At 51.4% G+C, this 20,847-nt stretch overlaps 1 protein-coding gene across 1 annotated transcript in view; it reads right to left on the bottom strand.

Annotated features, from left to right (window-relative positions):
* KPNA6 (karyopherin subunit alpha 6) overlaps nucleotides 1-20,847 on the bottom strand; it is a 495,337-nt gene that overhangs the window by 151,512 nt on the left and 322,978 nt on the right. The window lies entirely within an intron of this gene.

Here is a 20,847-nt window from a genome sequence, read left to right as displayed (position 1 = left end):
AGTGCCATCCGCCCCAATCAGTGCCCGTGAGTTCTGTGTGCTCGTAGGCCTTTAAACCGGCGGCTGAGGTCTAAACACTGGAATCTATTTTGTCATCAGCTCTCACCTCCTGTGTCCTTTAACGTTCACCCCCGTGTCACGGACAATGGATTCAGGATGACACCATCAATGGAAGTTTATCCAGAGTAGTCACGACAGTGCACAGTCCACACTCTCCTACAGCCCTACATGCTTAGCCCCCCCACACACACTGCATGACCCCACAACATTCAATAAACGGCTTGATAATTAATGTGCCGCCACTTCCCCTATATTTGCTGCATTCTTGTCACGTTTCGTTTTCTGCATTTGTTGGTTTAAAATAAATGCAGCCAGTCATCTACAAGGAAGTCCATCCATACAGTGTAGGCAACACTTGGCGCTATCCTCAACTCTCTACCCGGTCAGTTCCTTTCATAGCCCATGCATGGGAAGACCCACACCCTTGTGCACGTAACCCGTCTTTTCACACACAGCACGATCCTCCCGGGAACTTTATGCAAGCTAAGAAGTCTCCCTCCCCGCAGAGCCCCACGACATTCCACACAAGCAAAGGACGGTAGTCCCTGCACAGTCAGTTCACATGCTGTACGTTTCCTGCCTGCGTGGCTCCACCCCCTGCACAGGTAGAACCGCCTGAAACGTCTTTCATATTTACAACAAGGGGTGGTGAGGGACAGAGTCTCTGAATTAAACAGAATACTCTCACCCAGTCAAGAGATCAGGGCTAGATCCAACACCGTTTTTTAGCTCACTGCACCATCCCAGTTTCAGAACCTGGCTGTATGCAAATTAGTCTGTTCCTGTCCCAGTGCATGATGGGAACAGGGCAAACCAAACTACAAAAGCCAATTCTTACACTGGGAAGGAAACAAGCTACCGGGGACCGGTTTCTGGCATTTCAGCCTCTTCGGCCCGGCTTGCTTGAATCCTGATGGTGCAATGAGCAAGGGACTCACATCTGAGTATACCCTTCCACGCTTAGGGTGGACAAAAATATTTACAACAAGGGGTGGTGAGGGACAGAGTCTCTGAATTAAACAGAATACTCTCACCCAGTCAAGAGATCAGGGCTAGATCCAACACCGTTTTTTAGCTCACTGCACCATCCCAGTTTCAGAACCTGGCTGTATGCAAATTAGTCTGTTCCTGTCCCAGTGCATGATGGGAACAGGGCAAACCAAACTACAAAAGCCAATTCTTACACTGGGAAGGAAACAAGCTACCGGGGACCGGTTTCTGGCATTTCAGCCTCTTCGGCCCGGCTTGCTTGAATCCTGATGGTGCAATGAGCAAGGGACTCACATCTGAGTATACCCTTCCACGCTTAGGGTGGACAAAAATATTTACAACAAGGGGTGGTGAGGGACAGAGTCTCTGAATTAAACAGAATACTCTCACCCAGTCAAGAGATCAGGGCTAGATCCAACACCGTTTTTTAGCTCACTGCACCATCCCAGTTTCAGAACCTGGCTGTATGCAAATTAGTCTGTTCCTGTCCCAGTGCATGATGGGAACAGGGCAAACCAAACTACAAAAGCCAATTCTTACACTGGGAAGGAAACAAGCTACCGGGGACCGGTTTCTGGCATTTCAGCCTCTTCGGCCCGGCTTGCTTGAATCCTGATGGTGCAATGAGCAAGGGACTCACATCTGAGTATACCCTTCCACGCTTAGGGTGGACAAAAATATTTACAACAAGGGGTGGTGAGGGACAGAGTCTCTGAATTAAACAGAATACTCTCACCCAGTCAAGAGATCAGGGCTAGATCCAACACCGTTTTTTAGCTCACTGCACCATCCCAGTTTCAGAACCTGGCTGTATGCAAATTAGTCTGTTCCTGTCCCAGTGCATGATGGGAACAGGGCAAACCAACCAGGGCAAACCATCACCACCCCCTTTTGTAAATCGATTTTGGCCACTATAGGTGTGGCAGGGTATACTCAGACATGAGTCCCTTTCTCACTGCTCCATCAGGATTCAAGCAAGCCGGGCCGAAGAGGCTGAAATGCCAGAAACCGGTCCCCGGTAGCTTGTCTCCTTTCTGGTAAAGAATTGGCTTGGTAGTTTAGTCTGCCCTGTTCCCATGATGCACTGGGCCAGGGACAGACTGATTTGCATATAGCCAGGTTCTGAGCTGGGATGGGGCAGTGAGATAAATAACGGTGATGGATCAAGCCCTGATCTTTGGACTGGGTAAGAGTGGTCTGCTCAATTCAGACACTCTGTTCATCACCACCCCCTTTTGTAAATCGATTTTGGCCACTATAGGTGTGGCAGGGTATACTCAGACATGAGTCCCTTTCTCACTGCTCCATCAGGATTCAAGCAAGCCGGGCCGAAGAGGCTGAAATGCCAGAAACCGGTCCCCGGTAGCTTGTCTCCTTTCTGGTAAAGAATTGGCTTGGTAGTTTAGTCTGCCCTGTTCCCATGATGCACTGGGCCAGGGACAGACTGATTTGCATATAGCCAGGTTCTGAGCTGGGATGGGGCAGTGAGATAAATAACGGTGATGGATCAAGCCCTGATCTTTGGACTGGGTAAGAGTGGTCTGCTCAATTCAGACACTCTGTTCATCACCACCCCCTTTTGTAAATCGATTTTGGCCACTATAGGTGTGGCAGGGTATACTCAGACATGAGTCCCTTTCTCACTGCTCCATCAGGATTCAAGCAAGCCGGGCCGAAGAGGCTGAAATGCCAGAAACCGGTCCCCGGTAGCTTGTCTCCTTTCTGGTAAAGAATTGGCTTGGTAGTTTAGTCTGCCCTGTTCCCATGATGCACTGGGCCAGGGACAGACTGATTTGCATATAGCCAGGTTCTGAGCTGGGATGGGGTAGTGAGATAAATAACGGTGATGGATCAAGCCCTGATCTTTGGACTGGGTAAGAGTGGTCTGCTCAATTCAGACACTCTGTTCATCACCACCCCCTTTTGTAAATCGATTTTGGCCACTATAGGTGTGGCAGGGTATACTCAGACATGAGTCCCTTTCTCACTGCTCCATCAGGATTCAAGCAAGCCGGGCCGAAGAGGCTGAAATGCCAGAAACCGGTCCCCGGTAGCTTGTCTCCTTTCTGGTAAGGAATTGGCTTGGTAGTTTAGTCTGCCCTGTTCCCATGATGCACTGGGCCAGGGACAGACTGATTTGCATATAGCCAGGTTCTGAGCTGGGATGGGGCAGTGAGATAAATAACGGTGATGGATCAAGCCCTGATCTTTGGACTGGGTAAGAGTGGTCTGCTCAATTCAGACACTCTGTTCATCACCACCCCCTTTTGTAAATCGATTTTGGCCACTATAGGTGTGGCAGGGTATACTCAGACATGAGTCCCTTTCTCACTGCTCCATCAGGATTCAAGCAAGCCGGGCCGAAGAGGCTGAAATGCCAGAAACCGGTCCCCGGTAGCTTGTCTCCTTTCTGGTAAAGAATTGGCTTGGTAGTTTAGTCTGCCCTGTTCCCATGATGCACTGGGCCAGGGACAGACTGATTTGCATATAGCCAGGTTCTGAGCTGGGATGGGGCAGTGAGATAAATAACGGTGATGGATCAAGCCCTGATCTTTGGACTGGGTAAGAGTGGTCTGCTCAATTCAGACACTCTGTTCATCACCACCCCCTTTTGTGAAACGTCTTTCAGGCAGCCCAGTGCTCCAGTACTTGATCCGCCAAGAAAGCCTTCCGCACACCTTGCATAGCGTTATCCAACTTTGTGGCACTCCAAGAACGTCCCACCGACATAGTTCGTCCTTACCTCACCCAAACACTTCACAGCCACCGTCCAGCTGACGTGACCTCCGAGCATCGCCCCCAACCCTGTGCCCTCAGAAGATGTCCGCTCTCTATCAAGCCCATTTTTTCAGTGCCGTAGTTTCTTTGCCTCATGCAAATAATTTACCAGCCTATTCCATATTCCTGCACCTTGCTTTACTCCTCAATCAGTCCTTTATTCTACTCTACACACAGTTCTATCAGTCCATGTCCTTAGAAACTCGTGTCAAGAGCCTCTCAGCTCCTCCACATAAAACCAGTCTACTCGTTGTTACAGCTGATTGTCTGCTGAACACTTTACTCTCACACTCCTGCTGTAAGTCTCGAACATTAAAGAGGCAGGGGTGCAAAGGTTATTATTTCGAAAAATGTATCTTAAAATACCAGCACTGGCAATCAAAACATTCAATCTTGTGAACAGCATCAAACAATATTTTTTGTGCATGCTTAAATATCTCCCATAGGTCTTCATAAAAGGGCGGCCGTTCTTACTTTAAGGCTTGCTCGTATGTCTAAATGAAGTTACGCGCATTACATATTTATTCCACTTCAAAATGCCTTGAAGAATTAATGCCTTTGAATATCAAGTTAGTGGAAGGCATTTGCACGACCGTGTAACAGTTTTGTATATCATAAATAAAATATTTCACTATATGTGTACATATTACTTTCAGATAGGCTCTGAATTGCCTTGTCTCCTGGGGCTAAGACGCCCTGTGCTCTTTTACTGAACTTACTTGATGGGAGTTGAAACCACTTTATCAACAACACTGATCAATAAATATATATATATATATATTGGTTGGAAGTGGTGTGTTTGGAGTTCTTTGGGAATTCAATTACGAAAGTGAGCTTGTTTTCGTTCACGGACCCCCTCCCCCGAAGTGGTGTTCGTCTTCAAGCTTTCTGTTGTTTAATCCGTGTGGATATCTAAACGAACACCCCTCTGGAGCAGCCAAAGATATTTTCTTCAGCGTACGCCAGCAACCGGCAGTCTGCAGCTGAGTCGGCGGACTCCACGTACGGTTGACCGGTGCAGCGACGCGGTGAGTCCTGAATGGGCAATTGGCAGTGCTGAGGTGGGGAGGTCACACACCTGTGTGGGATTGTTATAACCAACGCTGCAAGAGAAAAACCGAAGAGCGTTGGTTTATCAGCAATTACGGAGTGTTGAAGTTCTAAGAGCAGGAAAAAGCATGTCCGCTGAGGAATTCCGTGCAAGAGAGGAGGAGGCAGAGGGGTTGTTTGAACAGATCTCTGCGTCGGGAAGCGCTGTGATCAACCATGTTCCTGCTAACACGGCGACACGGGTGGAGAGCAATATTAAAACGTTATATAGAAACCTAGAGAAAGAGAGACGCCAGGAAATCACCAAGTGGTGGGAACATTACTCCCTGTCAAAATATGTGGCTGCCGGGCGTGTGCCGCGAGGTCTTCGAATCCTGCTCGCCCCGAGTTTTGAAAGACCGAACCCGCAGATGCTCAAAGAATGGGGGCAGAGTAACCTTGATGCCTCTATGAATTTAGTTTGGATTCTCATCAAATATGCTGCAATTGACCGTGCAGAGATCCTAAAAAACATTGATACTATCCAAGAGGAAATAAATAAAATAACCGAAACTGAATACATAAAAAAGTTGAAAGAGGAAATGATTGACAGACTAAAACAAGCATTTGCAATGCAATAGGTCTCGCATTAGGAAAGTTTGAGCTATTGGTATTGTAAATGACAATTTTTTTATTTATGTGATATTTTGAAAATAGCGAAATTAATAGCTTTGTCATTTACAATGCCAATACTTTTAACTTTTGCAAATGGGACACCTATAGCATTTGTAATGCAATATGTGTTGTATTTATGTGACTTAGAAGTATTGATATTACAAATACCAATTGTTTTTAATTTTTTTAAATAATTAATACTTGAATAAAAGTTGTAATTTATATTGGCAATAGCTTAAACTTTTGTAAATAACTTTTGTGAAGATTATGTTCAGTGTTTTTTATTGTGACGAAAATCCAAGAACAGAAGAGAAATATTAACATCTTTTTGTGACATTTCTAATAAAGCTTGAAACATTGAGAGAACATATGTGAACCAATTGTTGTTGAATGGTTGCACAGACAGCGTTCAGTGATGCTGTGGTAGCGCATAGTGATGCTGTGGTGGTGCTGAGTGATGCGGAGTGATGCTGAGTGATGCAGTGGTGATGCTGTGGTGATGCGATAGAGTGTAATTATGTGGCGTGTAATTATATGGCACTGAGTGGTATTTGGAGTGAATGTTGCGTTGAGCACAGTGTAATTATGTAGCATATAATTACGTGGCACTGAAAGGTATTGTGTGGAGTGCATGTTGTATTCAGTAGAGATTAATTGTGTGGCGTGTAATTATGTGGCACTGAGTGGTATTTGGAGTGTTTGTTGCGTTGAGCGCTGTGTAATTATGTGGCGTGTAATTATATGGCACTGAGTGGTATTTGGAGTGTATGTTGCATTGAGTGCAGTGGTATTATGTGGAGTGTAATTATGTGGCACTGAGTGGTATGTGGAGATGTATGTTGCATTGAGTGCAGTGGTATTATGTGGAGTGTAATTATGTGGCACTGAGTGGTATTTGGAGTGTATGTTGCATTGAGTGCAGTGGTATTATGTGGAGTGTAATTATGTGGCACCGAGTGGTATTTGGAGTGTATATTGCATTGAGTGCAGTGTAATTATGTGGCGTGTAATTATGTGGCAGTGAGAGGTATTTGGAGTGTATGTTGCATTGAGCGCAGTGTAATGATGTTGTGTGTAATTATGTGGCACTGAGTGGTATTTGCAGTGTATGTTGCATTGAGTACAGTGTAATTTGTGGCGTGTAATTGTGTGGCACTCAGTGGTATTTGGAGTTTTTGTTGCGTTGAGCGCCGTGTAATTATGTGGCGTGTAATTATGTGGCACTGAGTGGTATTTGGAGTGTATGTTGCATTGAGTGCAGTGGTATTATGTGGCGTGTAATTATGTGGCACTGAGTGGTATTTGGAGTGTATATTGCATTGAGTGCAGTGTAATTATGTGGCGTGTAATTATGTGGCAGTGAGTGGTATTTGGAGTGTATGTTGCATTGAGCGCAGTGTAATTATGTTGTGTGTAATTATGTGGCACTGAGTGGTATTTGTAGTGTATGTTGCATTGAGTGCAGTGTAATTATGTGGCATGTAATTATGTGGCACAGAGTGGTATTTGTAGTGTATGTTGCATTGAGTGTAGTGTAAATATGTAGCATATAATTATGTGGCACTGAGTGATATTTGGAGTGTATGTTGCATTGAGTGCAGTGTAATTATGTGGCGTGTAATTATGTGGCACTGAGTGGTATTTTGAGAACACACATGTAAGCCTAATTTTAAAATGTTCGCCGTCCTTGACTGACGTTGACTATAGGTAGCACGGTGAGAGGCCCAAGGGCGCACAAAGGTGCTAAATATGGTAGCGCATTATTCGTTTTCATTGCCCTTTGGAGACAATATCAGACCCTGCAGGGGCACACTGACCAGGGTGCTTCTTAATAATTAATAAGTAGTGAGAAGGGAGTATGCAATATTAAATCTAGTATTGATTCTTTGCCCCTTGCAGTGTCTATTAAAACCAACTCCAGTCAGATTTTAATTAATAAAAAGCGGCAAAGGAGGAGCCAACCCATCAAGTGTATTAATAAAGCATCTACAAATGACAAACAAGAACAGTTTTACAGCCTTTGATGCATTTGTGAATACTTAATCTCTAATAGACATCATTAAATTACCCTTGCAGTGATCCTATTTGTAATGCCTGTCCCTTCATTATTATTTTCCTACCTTTCACGGGGGCTTACAACGTAGCACGGTTGACGCTACACGAAAGACATGTGTTTAAAGAAACTCTCCAGATAGACCGCCCTGTAGGTGAAGTGATCCATCTCGTGCTAACTGAAGTATCTTTAAGGCAAAATGCAGTCGCTACACAAATTTCAAAAGTCAGCCCTGGTGAAATGTAAAATATGTATTTCTTTTGCATGCAAATGATAGAATGTGCCCAGATTTTACCCTTCGCCGTTTCCAGACTGCTTATGTGGTGTAAAGAAGCTATACAAAGCAAAAAAAACAAATAAATAAACCATAAAGATTAGCACGCGCCTGGTGCTTTCTGCCCCCATTGGAAATGCTATAAAGTGCATAAAGTGGCTTCTGATTAATCCCGAGTCAAAATACGCTTTTGTATTGTTTCACTTGGGTTTCTCCTTCTGTAAGTAGTTTTCAGAACTGCATGTTCTGCAACATTTTAAATGGGAAAGCTGCTTTCCCATTTGCTACTAGCTACAAAACCGATACTGCCACATGTGTCTAAGATAAAAAAAAAAGGTTTTAAGATGCCATCGAGCAAAGCCCACTTTCCCCAGCACCGTTATGTTTTTAGTCTCCTTTTACCACTGCACAAAAGTAGAGTTGATAAGCGTACAGCACTATGGCCCTCTTTAATTCACAACAGTGCACAGTACCCCTCAGTTTACCATGGTCTGCGCTAAACACACAAAGGCAAGGAGAACACTCTTTTCGTGCATATGCAGAACACTCGTTGCCCAACCAGTGTTGCTGCTTTAACAATGTAACCCAAGACCTTGTTCTCAATCAGCAAAACACGTCAAAGGAGCACATTTGCAGTTTAGTGATGCAATGTTTACTTGCTCCCCTCGTTCCGTCCCAAATCAAGTTTATTTTTCTATCAATGCTACCACGCCCAATTGCACGCCCAATTGCACGAAGACACAGTTGCTTTCATCACACTAAGGAGGCCTAAATAAAAACGACAAAACGTGTGTATAAAGAAAACAAAAACTTTAATCATGTATTTATAGAAAATAAACACAAGTCGCTTTTCTAGTTATAACAGTAAAAACACACGAAACGACGTCACCTGTTTGTGTCTATGTGACATAGACTATGTCCCTTACTACTGTACCATATAAATGTACTACCTAGGTATTAATTACTCTCGAAACAGCTAACCCCCAGTGGAATACTTTTCAATTCTGTGGCAAAGCCCGCGATGGAAACTTACAGCGCATCACCTGTGATTCCATGACCCGTTTTTAAGGCCTTCTGTTCTCAATCCAGCACCGGTAAGGTGCAATCAAGTGCCATTGGCCCCGCGAGGTGCTTTACCGGGAGCGAAGACAACACAGATCAACCCATCATTCGCCCACTCCCCACGCGCGCGAAACGCTCATTCACCGTTCCCTGGCTCGTGCTCGAGTGATGGAACATTTCCAGTCAGAAACCGGGTGCCTCCGTACTTCTGGCGAGAAACGCCGCCTTGGGGGCAAGGATTGGGGTGAAGGGAAGCGCCCAGAGGAGACGAACATGTGTTTTGTGCACTAGGAATGATTAATCACCTGAAGAGAGTAATCACGTTTGCATCTCCGTCCGTCATGCCCTGATGTTGCATCATTCTACGTTCAATAAAGTGGCTCTGGGCAGTCAGTTAATCTCCGAGTGCTTAAAACACAACAAGGTATCGGCATTGCTGTTGCGTAAGGAATGGAAATAGTGAGGGATAGCGATGGAGACGATAAACAGAGCAAAAGAGAAAACAAGTGCGCAGAACGACTGCCGATATTATAAACACTGTTGCGGGACAGTTCAGTTTCGGAAACGAGGCCTGACACGCAAAAGGAATTTCCGGCCGGGCGAAAGGAGAGGCTTGACACGCACTGAAGGGGCGGAGAAACAACGGAGCGGGCTGCGGAGTCTGGTCTGACACGGAGGGACAGGACGAGAGGAGCCGGTGAGGGGGGGGCGTCGGGGCACTTTGACGGTGCCCGCCCCCCCCGTGATGGAAGCCCTGCTTGTGCCTGGTGAGCGGGGGGGGGAGGGGGGTGCGCACGCTTGTATGTGCCTGCGTGTGTTGTGCCTGTCTGCGTGTTTGTGTGTGTATGGGTGGGGTGTGGGGGCGGCAGCGTGTGTATGTGTGCGCGTGCGTGCAGAGGGGTGGGGGCTGCCTGTGTGTGTGCGTGAGCAAGGGATTTGATTCGCGCATGCGCAGCTACCAGACGCTCACTCCCGAGGTGAAATCTGACCTCGTCAAAGCGCGAGTCTGGTAGCTGTCCTCATTCCTAAATACGGGCCACAAAAGGTCTGAAGCAGACACTCTCAATGCTCACGCATTGAGTAGGTCTGCTCGACCTAAAAACATGGGGACAAAATCAAGGCAAGAAAAATAAGCAAGTTTGCACGAGATCAGGCGGATTATGCTAATGGCCAGATATTCACCTTCTCACGTAAATTCAACAAAGTCAAGCGCCAGCAATACAGTGCAAAAGAAAACAAGAAACAGACCCCGGATAATCCTACCAATAGTGGGGCAAGTGGCAGCAAAGAAGCTGACGATGCTGGAAGTGTGACTTCTGAAGGGTCTGATGCCTTTTCTAGTGCTTCAAGTGGAGATTCGCTATTCAATGAGCAACCGCTAACCATCCTTAATATGGAGGAAGAGTTGGATTTTTTAGTGGCGGAAAGACTGTCAACCTTACGCCCTCGGCAAAAGAACGTAATAAGAGCCGAAGGAACAGAAGGAGGCACGAAAGACGAAAAAAACAAACTAAAACAAAAATGTGCAGAAGAAACAACAAGGATGGCGCAACAAGAAACATTAAAAAACAATGCTGTTATCAATCTTACTGATGTCATTCTGAGTAAAGCGGAGGAACAACTACTTTCGCTAGGATTGAACTTCTGCCCAGCACAATCATTTAAATACGCCCGACAAGAGTTGATGTCTTCCAGTTTAAAAGCTAAACTAAAGCTAAAACTAAAAAAGTTTTTCACTCTACAGTCCTTGAAAACTGGAACTAATGCCCGCCCTTCTAGTGCAACTTCAGGGGATCCTGAAGTCTCAGCAGCGGATGTCCCCGTACTGCTTGACATGCACGATCTCAATGCAGCGACGGATTCACAACCATTGGGACCCGAGGTGGACTTGTCCACCCAAAGAAGACTGAGTAGAATACATATGACACAACAAGGAGCGGGGCTAACTCCATTTAAAGGCAAGTCAGACTTTGTCCCCTTGATGGCAAAAGATGCGATTGATACTTTTCATGACTGCATCACCACGGAAATCAAATCCCTTTATAAATCGACTAACAGGAACAAGAGGCAAGTATTTAATCAACAACATGCTAATTACTATGCCCTTATGAAGAAGCTTAGCACTAACCCTAACATTGTTATCAAGACTGCGGACAAGGGTGGGAACTTGGTCTTATGGCCTAAAACAGAGTACATCACGGAAGCACATAGACAATTAAATGACATCAATTGCTATGTTAAATCTAGTAATAAGGACTATGGTAAAGCTTGTGAGAATCTGTTCAAGTTATTGTCTCAATGGCGCAGGGAAGGACTCATCTCAGGGGATGAGTTCAAGTTCCTGCATAATGAATTCCCGACCCTCCCTGCATTTTACTTGATACCAAAAGTGCATAAAGCCATCAGACCGATGCCTGGTAGACCTATTATATCTGCACTAAATAGTGTGAGCGAAAGGGTGGGCCAATACATAGATTACTTCCTCCAGGATTTTGTTAAGAAGCTACCCAGCTATGTCCGTGATACCATAGACTTTCTTAAGAAAATAGAATCAATTGAATGGCAGGAAGACATGTTGCTGATTACACTTGATGTGGAATCTTTATATACAAGTATAGCACATGAAGATGGCCTTAAGGCAGTAAAACACTTCTTAGGCCAGAGACCCGCACATTACTACCAACACAACAAGGCAATTTTGAGTCTTATAGAGTGGTGTCTTGGAAACAACTACTTTTCCTTTGGGAAGGAGATTTGGCGACAGGTGAGAGGCGTGGCAATGGGGGCCTGCTTCTCCCCCAGCTATGCGTGTTTACACGCCGGCTGGTGGGAGGAGTGGGTCCTCAATGTGACACACAGAGTATGGGTCAATGAAAAAGCGATTAAGTACCTGCGGTACATCGATGATGTTTTTATTGTGTGGCAAGGTACAAAGGAGGAAGCTGTCTCCATTGAGGAAATCAACAATAACTCTCTGAATTTAAAGTTTACATCACACATTAGTGCAAGCCAGGTGGAGTTTTTAGACGTTAAAGTCTATATTGACGACTCAATGAAATTACAAACCACATTATTTAGAAAACCTACCGCAGGTAATACTACCCTGCATGCCGACATTTGCTGTTGGTGGCCGATTAAAAACAGGTACCATGCATGTACTATACCACCCGGGGCTGCTAAGGTTCCATTTAATGGATGACTAAGCTGGGAGGGGAGTTTTTGCTCAATAATGTTAAATATTTTATTAATGTCTGCAAGTTTATTTAACAATGGGTTTAGCAGCACCGTAAGTTTATCCTCTAACTTGGATAATAACCCACCTCCCAAGTCAGTTTGGGGCTGCTTGCAAGGACATTGACATACAGAAACATGTGGACTAGTGGGGCTGATAACAGATACCTCATCAGAGGGGCCTGTTTTTCCTCGGACAGAGCATTTAGTTTTGGCTACTTTACTAGTTTGTTGGATTGTTATGGGTAGACCCCTCGCCTTCCCTTTCCGTGTTGTGGTCAAGGCCATACTCCCACAACCTGGCGTTGTCGTGTGGATCGTGTTACAATTTGGGGTGGGGGTGATGGGGACGGTAAAGTGACGGTAGTTCCTGCGGCTATAGTTGGTAAATCTACAACTGCCGTCACAGGCTCAGAAGACCCAATAGCCAAGTGGTGGCTACTGACCAGGCTACATTCGGCTAAATTTGGTGGATTTAAGAGGGGTCCACCTATGGGGGTTTCCATAGACACTCGACGTGTCTCCATTGATAGCCTTCTTTGAGTGACTGCAATCTCATGGGTTAGAAGTGATTCTGCCATGATAAAGGCGTCGAGGGTACCCACAACCCCATGGCCCCCAACCCCCTTACAGATACTCATAGTACAACAGAGAGTGCTCAACAGGGTGCAGAAGTCTCAAACAGTTTACAATGGATAGTATGAGCAAATGTCACTGACCGCGTTAGAAGAATGCAACAGAGTCTGAAATTCCAGTAAAAAGGAGGGAGGCCCTGTCCTGCCTTCTCCTGGCTTCGACGGCCCGCCCTTGTCCCGGGCTTCACCCAGGCGCGCCCGCCCCGTTAGTCTGCGCCCACATTTAAATGCCCAGAGGGCATCTATCACCCTCCCTCCCTCTATCGCCCTCCCTCCCTCCTTCTATCGCCCTCCCTCTATCAATCGCCCTCCCGCCCTCCCTCTATCAATCGCCCTCCCGCCCTCCATCCTTCGCCCTCCCTCTATCCATCGCCCTCCCTCCCTCTATCCATCGCCTCCCTCTATCCATCGCCCTCCCTCACTCCCTCTATCCATCGCCCTCACTCCCTCTATCCATCCATCGCCCTCTATCCATCCATCGCCCGCCCTCCCTCCCTCTCGCCCGTCCTCCCTCCCTCTATCGCCCTCCCTCTATCGCCCTCCCTCTATCGCCCTCCCTCTACCGCCCTCCCTCCCTCCCTCTATCGCCCTCCCGCCCTCCCTCCCTCCCGCCCTCCCTCTATCGCCCTCCCTCTATCAATCGCCCTCCCGCCCTCCCTCTATCGCCCTCCCTCCCTCCCTCTATCGCCCTCCCGCCCTCCCTCCCTCCCACTATCAATCGTCCTCCCGCCCTCCCTCTATCCATCGCCCTCCCGCCCTCCCTCTATCCATCGCCCTCCCTCCCTCCCTCTATCCTTCGCCCTCCCTCTATCCATCGCCCTCCCTCCCACCCTCTATCCATCGCCCTCCCTCTATCCATCGCCCTCCCTCCCTCCCTCTATCCATCGCCCTCCCTCTATCCATCGCCCTCCCTCCCTCCCTCTATCCATCGCCCTCCCTCCCTCCATCGCCCTCCCTCCCTCGCCCTCCCTCGCCCTCCCTCTATCCATCGCCCTCCCTCCCTCCCTCCCTCTATCGCCCTCCCACCCTCCCTCTATCGCCCTCCCGCCCTCCCTCTATCAATCGCCCTCCCTCAATCCATCGCCCTCCCGCCCTCCCTCTATCCATCGCCCTCCCTCTATCCATCGCCCTCCCTCCCTCCCTCTATCCATCGCCCTCCCTCCCTCTATCCATCGCCCTCCCTCCCTCTATCCATCGCCCTCCCTCCCTCTATCCATCGCCCTCCCTCCCACCCTCTATCCATCGCCCTCCCTCTATCCATCGCCCTCCCTCCCTCCCTCTATCCATCGCCCTCCCTCTATCCATCGCCCTCCCTCCCTCTATCCATCGCCCTCCCTCTATCCATTGCCCTCCCTCCCTCCCACTATCCATTGCCCTCCCTCTATCCATCGCCCTCCCGCCCTCCTTTTATCCATCGCCCTCCCGCCCTCCCTCTATCCATCGCCCTTCTTCTATCCATCGCCCTCCCGCCCTCCCTCTATCCATCGCCCTCCCTCTATCAATCGCCCTCCCGCCCGCCCTCCCGCCCTCCCTCTATCAATCGCCCTCCCTCCCTCTATCCATCGCCCTCACTCTCTTTTCCCTCCCTCTATCTATCGCCCTCCCTCTCTCTATCTATCGCCCTCCCTCTCTCTATCTATCGCCCTCCCTCTCTCTATCTATCGCCCTCCCTCCCTCTCTCTATCGCCCTCCCTCCCTATCTATCGCCCTCCCTCTCTATCGTCCGCCCTCCCTCCCTCTCTATCGTCCGCCCTCCCTCTCTATCGTCCTCCCTCCCTCTCTCTATCGCCCTCCCTCCCTCTCTCTATCGCCCTCCCTCTCTCCATCTATCGCCCTCCCTCTCTCCATCTATTGCCCTCCCTCTCTCCATCTATTGCCCTCCCTCTCTCCATCTATCGCCCTCCCTCCATCTATCTATCGCCCTCCCTCCCTCTATCCATCGTCCTCCCTCCCTCTATCCATCGCCCTCCCTCCCTCTATCCATCGTCCTCCCTCCCTCTATTCATCGCCCTCCCTCCCTCTATCCATCGCCCTCCCTCCCTCTATCCATCGCCCTCCCTCCCACCCTCGATCCATCGCCCTCCCTCCATCTATCTATCGCCCTCCCTCCATCTATCTATCGCCCTCCCTCTATCGCCCTCCCTCCCTCCCTCTATCGCCCTCCCTCTATCCATCGCCCTCCCTCCCTCCCTCTATCCATCGCCCGCCCTCCCTCCCTCCCTCTATCCATTGCCCTCCCTCCCTCCCTCCCTCTATCCATCGCCCTCCCTCCCTCCCTCTATCCATCGCCCTCCCGCCCTCCCTCTATCCATCGCCCTCCCTCTATCAATCGCCCTCCCGCCCGCCCTCCCTCTATCAATCGCCCTCCCTCCCTCTATCCATCGCCCTCACTCTCTTTACCCTCCCTCTATCTATCGCCCTCCCTCTCTCTATCTATCGCCCTCCCTCTATCTATCGCCCTCCCTCCCTCTCTCTATTGCCCTCCCTCCCTATCTATCGCCCTCCCTCTCTATCGTCCGCCCTCCCTCCCTCTCTATCGTCCGCCCTCCCTCTCTATCGTCCTCCCTCCCTCTCTCTATCGCCCTCCCTCCCTCTCTCTATCGCCCTCCCTCTCTCCATCTATCGCCCTCCCTCTCTCCATCTATTGCCCTCCCTCTCTCCATCTATCGCCCTCCCTCCATCTATCTATCGCCCTCCCTCTATCGCCCTCCCTCCATCTATCTATCGCCCTCCCTCCATCTATCTATCGCCCTCCCTCCATCGCCCTCCCTCCCTCCCTCTATCGCCCTCCCTCTATCCATCGCCCTCCCTCCCTCCCTCTATCCATCGCCCTCCCTCCCTCCATCCATCGCCCTCCCTCCCTCTATCTATCGCCCTCCCTCCCTCTATCTATCGCCCTCCCTCCCTCTATCTATCGCCCTCCCTCCCTCTATCTATCGCCCTCCCTCCCTCTATCTATCGCCCTCCCTCCCTCTATCTATCGCCCTCCCTCCCTCTATCGCCCTCACTCCCTCTATCGCCCTCACTCCCTCTATCGCCCTCCCTCCCTCTATCGCCCTCACTCCCTCTATCGCCCTCACTCCCTCTATCGCCCTCACTCCCTCTATCGCCCTCACTCCCTCTATCGCCCTCACTCCCTCTATCGCCCTCACTCCCTCTATCGCCCTCACTCCCTCTATCGCCCTCACTCCCTCTATCGCCCTCACTCCCTCTATCGCCCTCACTCCCTCCCTCTATCGCCCTCACTCCCTCCCTCTATCGCCCTCACTCCCTCCCTCTATCGCCCTCCCGCCCTCCCTCTATCGCCCTCCCGCCCTCCCTCTATCGCCCTCCCGCCCTCCCTCCCTCCCACTATCAATCGTCCTCCCGCCCTCCCTCTATCCATCGCCCTCCCGCCCTCCCTCTATCCATCGCCCTCCCTCCCTCCCTCTATCCATCGCCCTACCTCCCTCCATCCATCGCCCTCCCTCCCTCTATCGCCCTCCCTCCCTCTATCGCCCTCCCTCCCTCTATCGCCCTCCCTCCCTCCCTCTATCGCCCTCCCACCCTCCCTCTATCGCCCTCCCGCCCTCCCTCTATCCATCGCCCTCCCTCCCTCCCTCTATCCATCGCCCTCCCTCCCTCCATCCATCGCCCTCCCTCCCTCTATCTATCGCCCTCACTCCCTCTATCTATCGCCCTCACTCCCTCTATCGCCCTCACTCCCTCTATCTATCGCCCTCACTCCCTCTATCTATCGCCCTCACTCCCTCTATCTATCGCCCTCACTCTATCCATCTCCCTCGATCTAGACCCCCACCTAATCCAGTGGGCCGCAACTGGAGCATGATTTCCCCTGACAACCTAGCCACTCATCTCACCTCGCTCGCCCTTGAGGAGGCTACAGATCTAGATACCAGATTGTCCAATTTCAACCACTGGATTACCTCCGCTATTGATCTTTTAGCCCCTATCAGGCCTATTAAATCCTCCCGAGCAACCCCTTCCGCACCCTGGTTCTCGGACGGACTTCACAAATGTAAATCGGCCTGTAAACAACTAGAGAGACGCTGGAGACGATCCTACTCTCCAAACAGCAAACTCAAATATAAAATTGCCCTTAAGGAATACAGGAAAAAAAATCATAGACCACAAAAGAACCCATTTAGAGGAGAAAATCACCCGGGCACAAGGCTCGTCAAGAGATTTTCAACACCGTTAGAACCTTCACTGACCCACTGGCCCTCAAGCGTCAAACCCCGGTGTCCCAGACCCTCTGCGATCGTCTCTCTAACTACTTTGAAGACAAGATTGCCACTATTCAAAACTCCTTTCCCAGCAAGACTAACTTTGTCAGTCACGAACCATGCATAGCCAGCTCTAACCCCACCCATGTCTTTTCTAACTTTGAGGTGATTACCCCGGAACAATCAGTGGCAGAACAACTAAAATGCAAATCTGGCTCCCCCATGGACCCCTGGCCGGCAAACAGTACACATCCTTAGCCCCCGTGCTCAACCCAATCTTAAATGATATATGGAATGACTCCCTCCAGACTGGCATTTACCCCGACTCCTGGAAGCACGCCAGACTGGTACCCATACTCAAAAAGGCGAATGCAGACCCTACTGAACCAGCTAACTACCGACCCATCTCCCTGCTCCCCGCACCAGCTAAAGTACTTGAGAAACTCGTACAACGGCACCTGGCCAGCTTCCATCGCCCTCCTGCCCTCCCTCTATCCATCTCCCTCCCGCCCTCCCTCTATCCATCGCCCTCCCGCCCTCCCTCTATCCATCGCCCTCCCTCTATCCATCGCCCTCCCTCCCTCTATCCATCGCCCTCCCTCCCTCTATCCATCGCCCTCCCTCCCTCTATCCATCGCCCTCCCTCCCTCTATCCATCGCCCTCCCTCCCTCCCTCTATCCATCGCCCTCCCTCCCTCCCTCTATCCATCGCCCTCCCGCCCTCCCTCTATCCATCGCCCTCCCTCCCTCTATCCATCGCCCTCCCTCCCTCTATCCATCGCCCTCCCTCTATCCATCGCCCTCCCGCCCTCCCTCTATCCATCGCCCTCCCGCCCTCCCTCTATCCATCGCCCTCCCTCCCTCCCTCTATCCATCGCCCTCCCTCCCTCCCTCTATCCATCGCCCTCCCTCCCTCGCTCTATCCATCGCCCTCCCTCTATCCATCGCCCTCCCGCCCTCCCTCTATCCATCGCCCTCCCTCCCTCTATCCATCGCCCTCCCTCCCTCTATCCATCGCCCTCCCTCTATCCATCGCCCTCCCGCCCTCCCTCTATCCATCGCCCTCCCGCCCTCCCTCTATCCATCGCCCTCCCTCCCTCCCTCTATCCATCGCCCTCCCTCCCTCCCTCTATCCATCGCCCTCCCTCCCTCCCTCTATCCATCGCCCTCCCTCTATCCATCGCCCTCCCGCCCTCCCTCTATCCATCGCCCTCCCGCCCTCCCTCCCTCTATCCATCGCCCTCCCTCCTTCCCTCTATCAATCGCCCTCCCTCTATCCATCGCCCTCCCTCTATCCATCGCCCTCCCTCTATGCATCGCCCTTCCGCCCTCCCTCCCTCTATCCATCGCCCTCCCTCCCTCTATCCATCGCCCTCCCGCCCTCCCTCTATCCATCGCCCTACCTCCCTCTATCCATCGCCCTACCTCCCTCTATCCATCGCCCTCCCTCCCTCTATCCATCGCCCTCCCTCCCTCCCTCTATCGCCCTCCCTCCCTCCCTCCCTCCATCACCCTCCCTCCCTCCCTCTCTCTATCCATCACCCTCCCTCCCTCCCTCTCTCTATCCATCGCCCTCCCTCTATTCATCGGCCTCCCTCTATCAATCGCCCTCCCGCCCTCCCTCTATCCATCGCCCTCCCGCCCTCCCTCTATCCATCGCCCTCCCTCCATCCATCGCCCTCCCGCCCTCCTTCAATCCATCGCCCTCCCGCCCTCCCTCTATCCATCGCCCGCCCTCCCTCCCTCCCTCTATCCATCGCCCTCCCTCCCTCCCTCCCTCTATCCATCGCCCTCCCTCCCTCCCTCTATCCATCGCCCTCCCTCCCTCCCTCTATCGCCCTCCCTCTATGCATCGCCCTCCCGCCCGCCCTCTATCCATTTCCCTCCCTCCCTCCCTCTATCCATCGCCCTCCCTCTATCCATCGCCCTCCCTCTATCCATCGCCCTCCCTCTATCCATCGCCCTCCCTCTATCCATCGCCCTCCCTCTATCCATCGCCCTCCCTCTATCCATCGCCCTCACTCTATCCATCGCCCTCCCTCTATCCATCGCCCTCCCTCCCTCCATCCATCGCCCTCCCTCTATCCATCGCCCTCCCGCCCGCCCTCTATCCATCGCCCTCCCTCCCTCCCTCTATCCATCGCCCTCCCTCTATCCATCGCCCTCCCGCCCTCCCACTATCCATCGCCCTCCCTCTATCCATCGCCCTCCCGCCCTCCCTCCCTCTATCCATCGCCCTCCCTCCCTCCCTCTATCCATCGCCCTCCCGCCCTCCCTCTATCCATCGCCCTCCCTCCCTCTATCCATCGCCCTCCCTCCCTCCCTCTATCCATTGCCCTCCCTCCCTATCTATCGCCCTCCCTCTCTATCGTCCTCCCTCCCTATCGTCCTACCTCCCTCTCTCTATCGTCCTCCCTCCCTCTCTCTATCGCCCTCCCTCCCTCTCTCTATCGCCCTCCCTCCCTCTCTCTATCGCCCTCCCTCCCTCTCTCTATCGCCCTCCCTCTCTCTATCTATCGCCCTCCCTCTCTCTATCTATCGCCATCCCTCCCTATCTATCGCCCTCCCTCTATGCATCGCCCTCCCGCCCGCCCTCTATCCATTTCCCTCCCTCCCTCCCTCTATCCATCGCCCTCCCTCTATCCATCGCCCTCCCTCTATCCATCGCCCTCCCTCTATCCATCGCCCTCCCTCTATCCATCGCCCTCACTCTATCCATCGCCCTCCCTCTATCCATCGCCCTCCCTCCCTCCATCCATCGCCCTCCCTCTATCCATCGCCCTCCCGCCCGCCCTCTATCCATCGCCCTCCCTCCCTCCCTCTATCCATCGCCCTCCCTCTCTCTATCTATTGCCCTCCCTCTCTCTATCTATCGCCCTCCCTCTCTCTATTGCCCTCCCTCCCTATCTATCGCCCTCCCTCTATCTATTGCCCTCCCTCTCTCTATCTATTGCCCTCCCTCTCTCTATCTATCGCCCTCCCTCTCTCTATCGCCATCCCTCCCTATCTATCGCCCTCCCTCTCTCTCTCCATCTATCGCCCTCCCTCTCTCTCTCCATCTATCGCCCTCCCTCTCTCTCTCCATCTATCGCCCTCCCTCTCTCTCTCCATCTATCGCCCTCCCTCTCTCTCTCCATCTATCGCCCTCCCCCTCTCTCTCCATCTATCGCCCTCCCTCTCTCCATCTATCGCCCTCCCTCTCTCCATCTATCGCCCTCCCTCTCTCCATCTATCGCCCTCCCTCTCTCCATCTATCACCCTCCCTCTCTCCATCTATCACCCTCCCTCTCTCCATCTATCACCCTCCCTCTCTCCATCTATCGCCCGCCCTCTCTATCTATCGCCATCCCTCCCTATCTATCGCCCTCCCTCTCTCTATCTATTGCCCTCCCTCTCTCTATCTATCGCCCTCCCTCTCTCTATTGCCCTCCCTCCCTATCTATCGCCCTCCCTCTATCTATTGCCCTCCCTCTCTCTATCTATCGCCCTCCCTCTCTCTATCTATCGCCCTCCCTCTCTCTATCGCCATCCCTCCCTATCTATCGCCCTCCCTCTCTCTCTCCATCTATCGCCCTCCCTCTCTCTCTCCATCTATCGCCCTCCCTCTCTCTCTCCATCTATCGCCCTCCCTCTCTCTCTCCATCTATCGCCCTCCCTCTCTCTCTCCATCTATCGCCCTCCCTCTCTCTCTCCATCTATCGCCCTCCCCCTCTCTCTCCATCTATCGCCCTCCCTCTCTCCATCTATCGCCCTCCCTCCCTCCATCTATCGCCCTCCCTCTCTCCATCTATCGCCCTCCCTCTCTCCATCTATCGCCCTCCCTCTCTCCATCTA

Source organism: Lissotriton vulgaris, chromosome 2_1, assembly GCF_964263255.1.
Source record: "Lissotriton vulgaris chromosome 2_1, aLisVul1.2, whole genome shotgun sequence".
Classification (NCBI taxonomy): domain Eukaryota; kingdom Metazoa; phylum Chordata; class Amphibia; order Caudata; family Salamandridae; genus Lissotriton; species Lissotriton vulgaris.
This window is presented reverse-complemented; position numbering and strand designations above follow the sequence as displayed.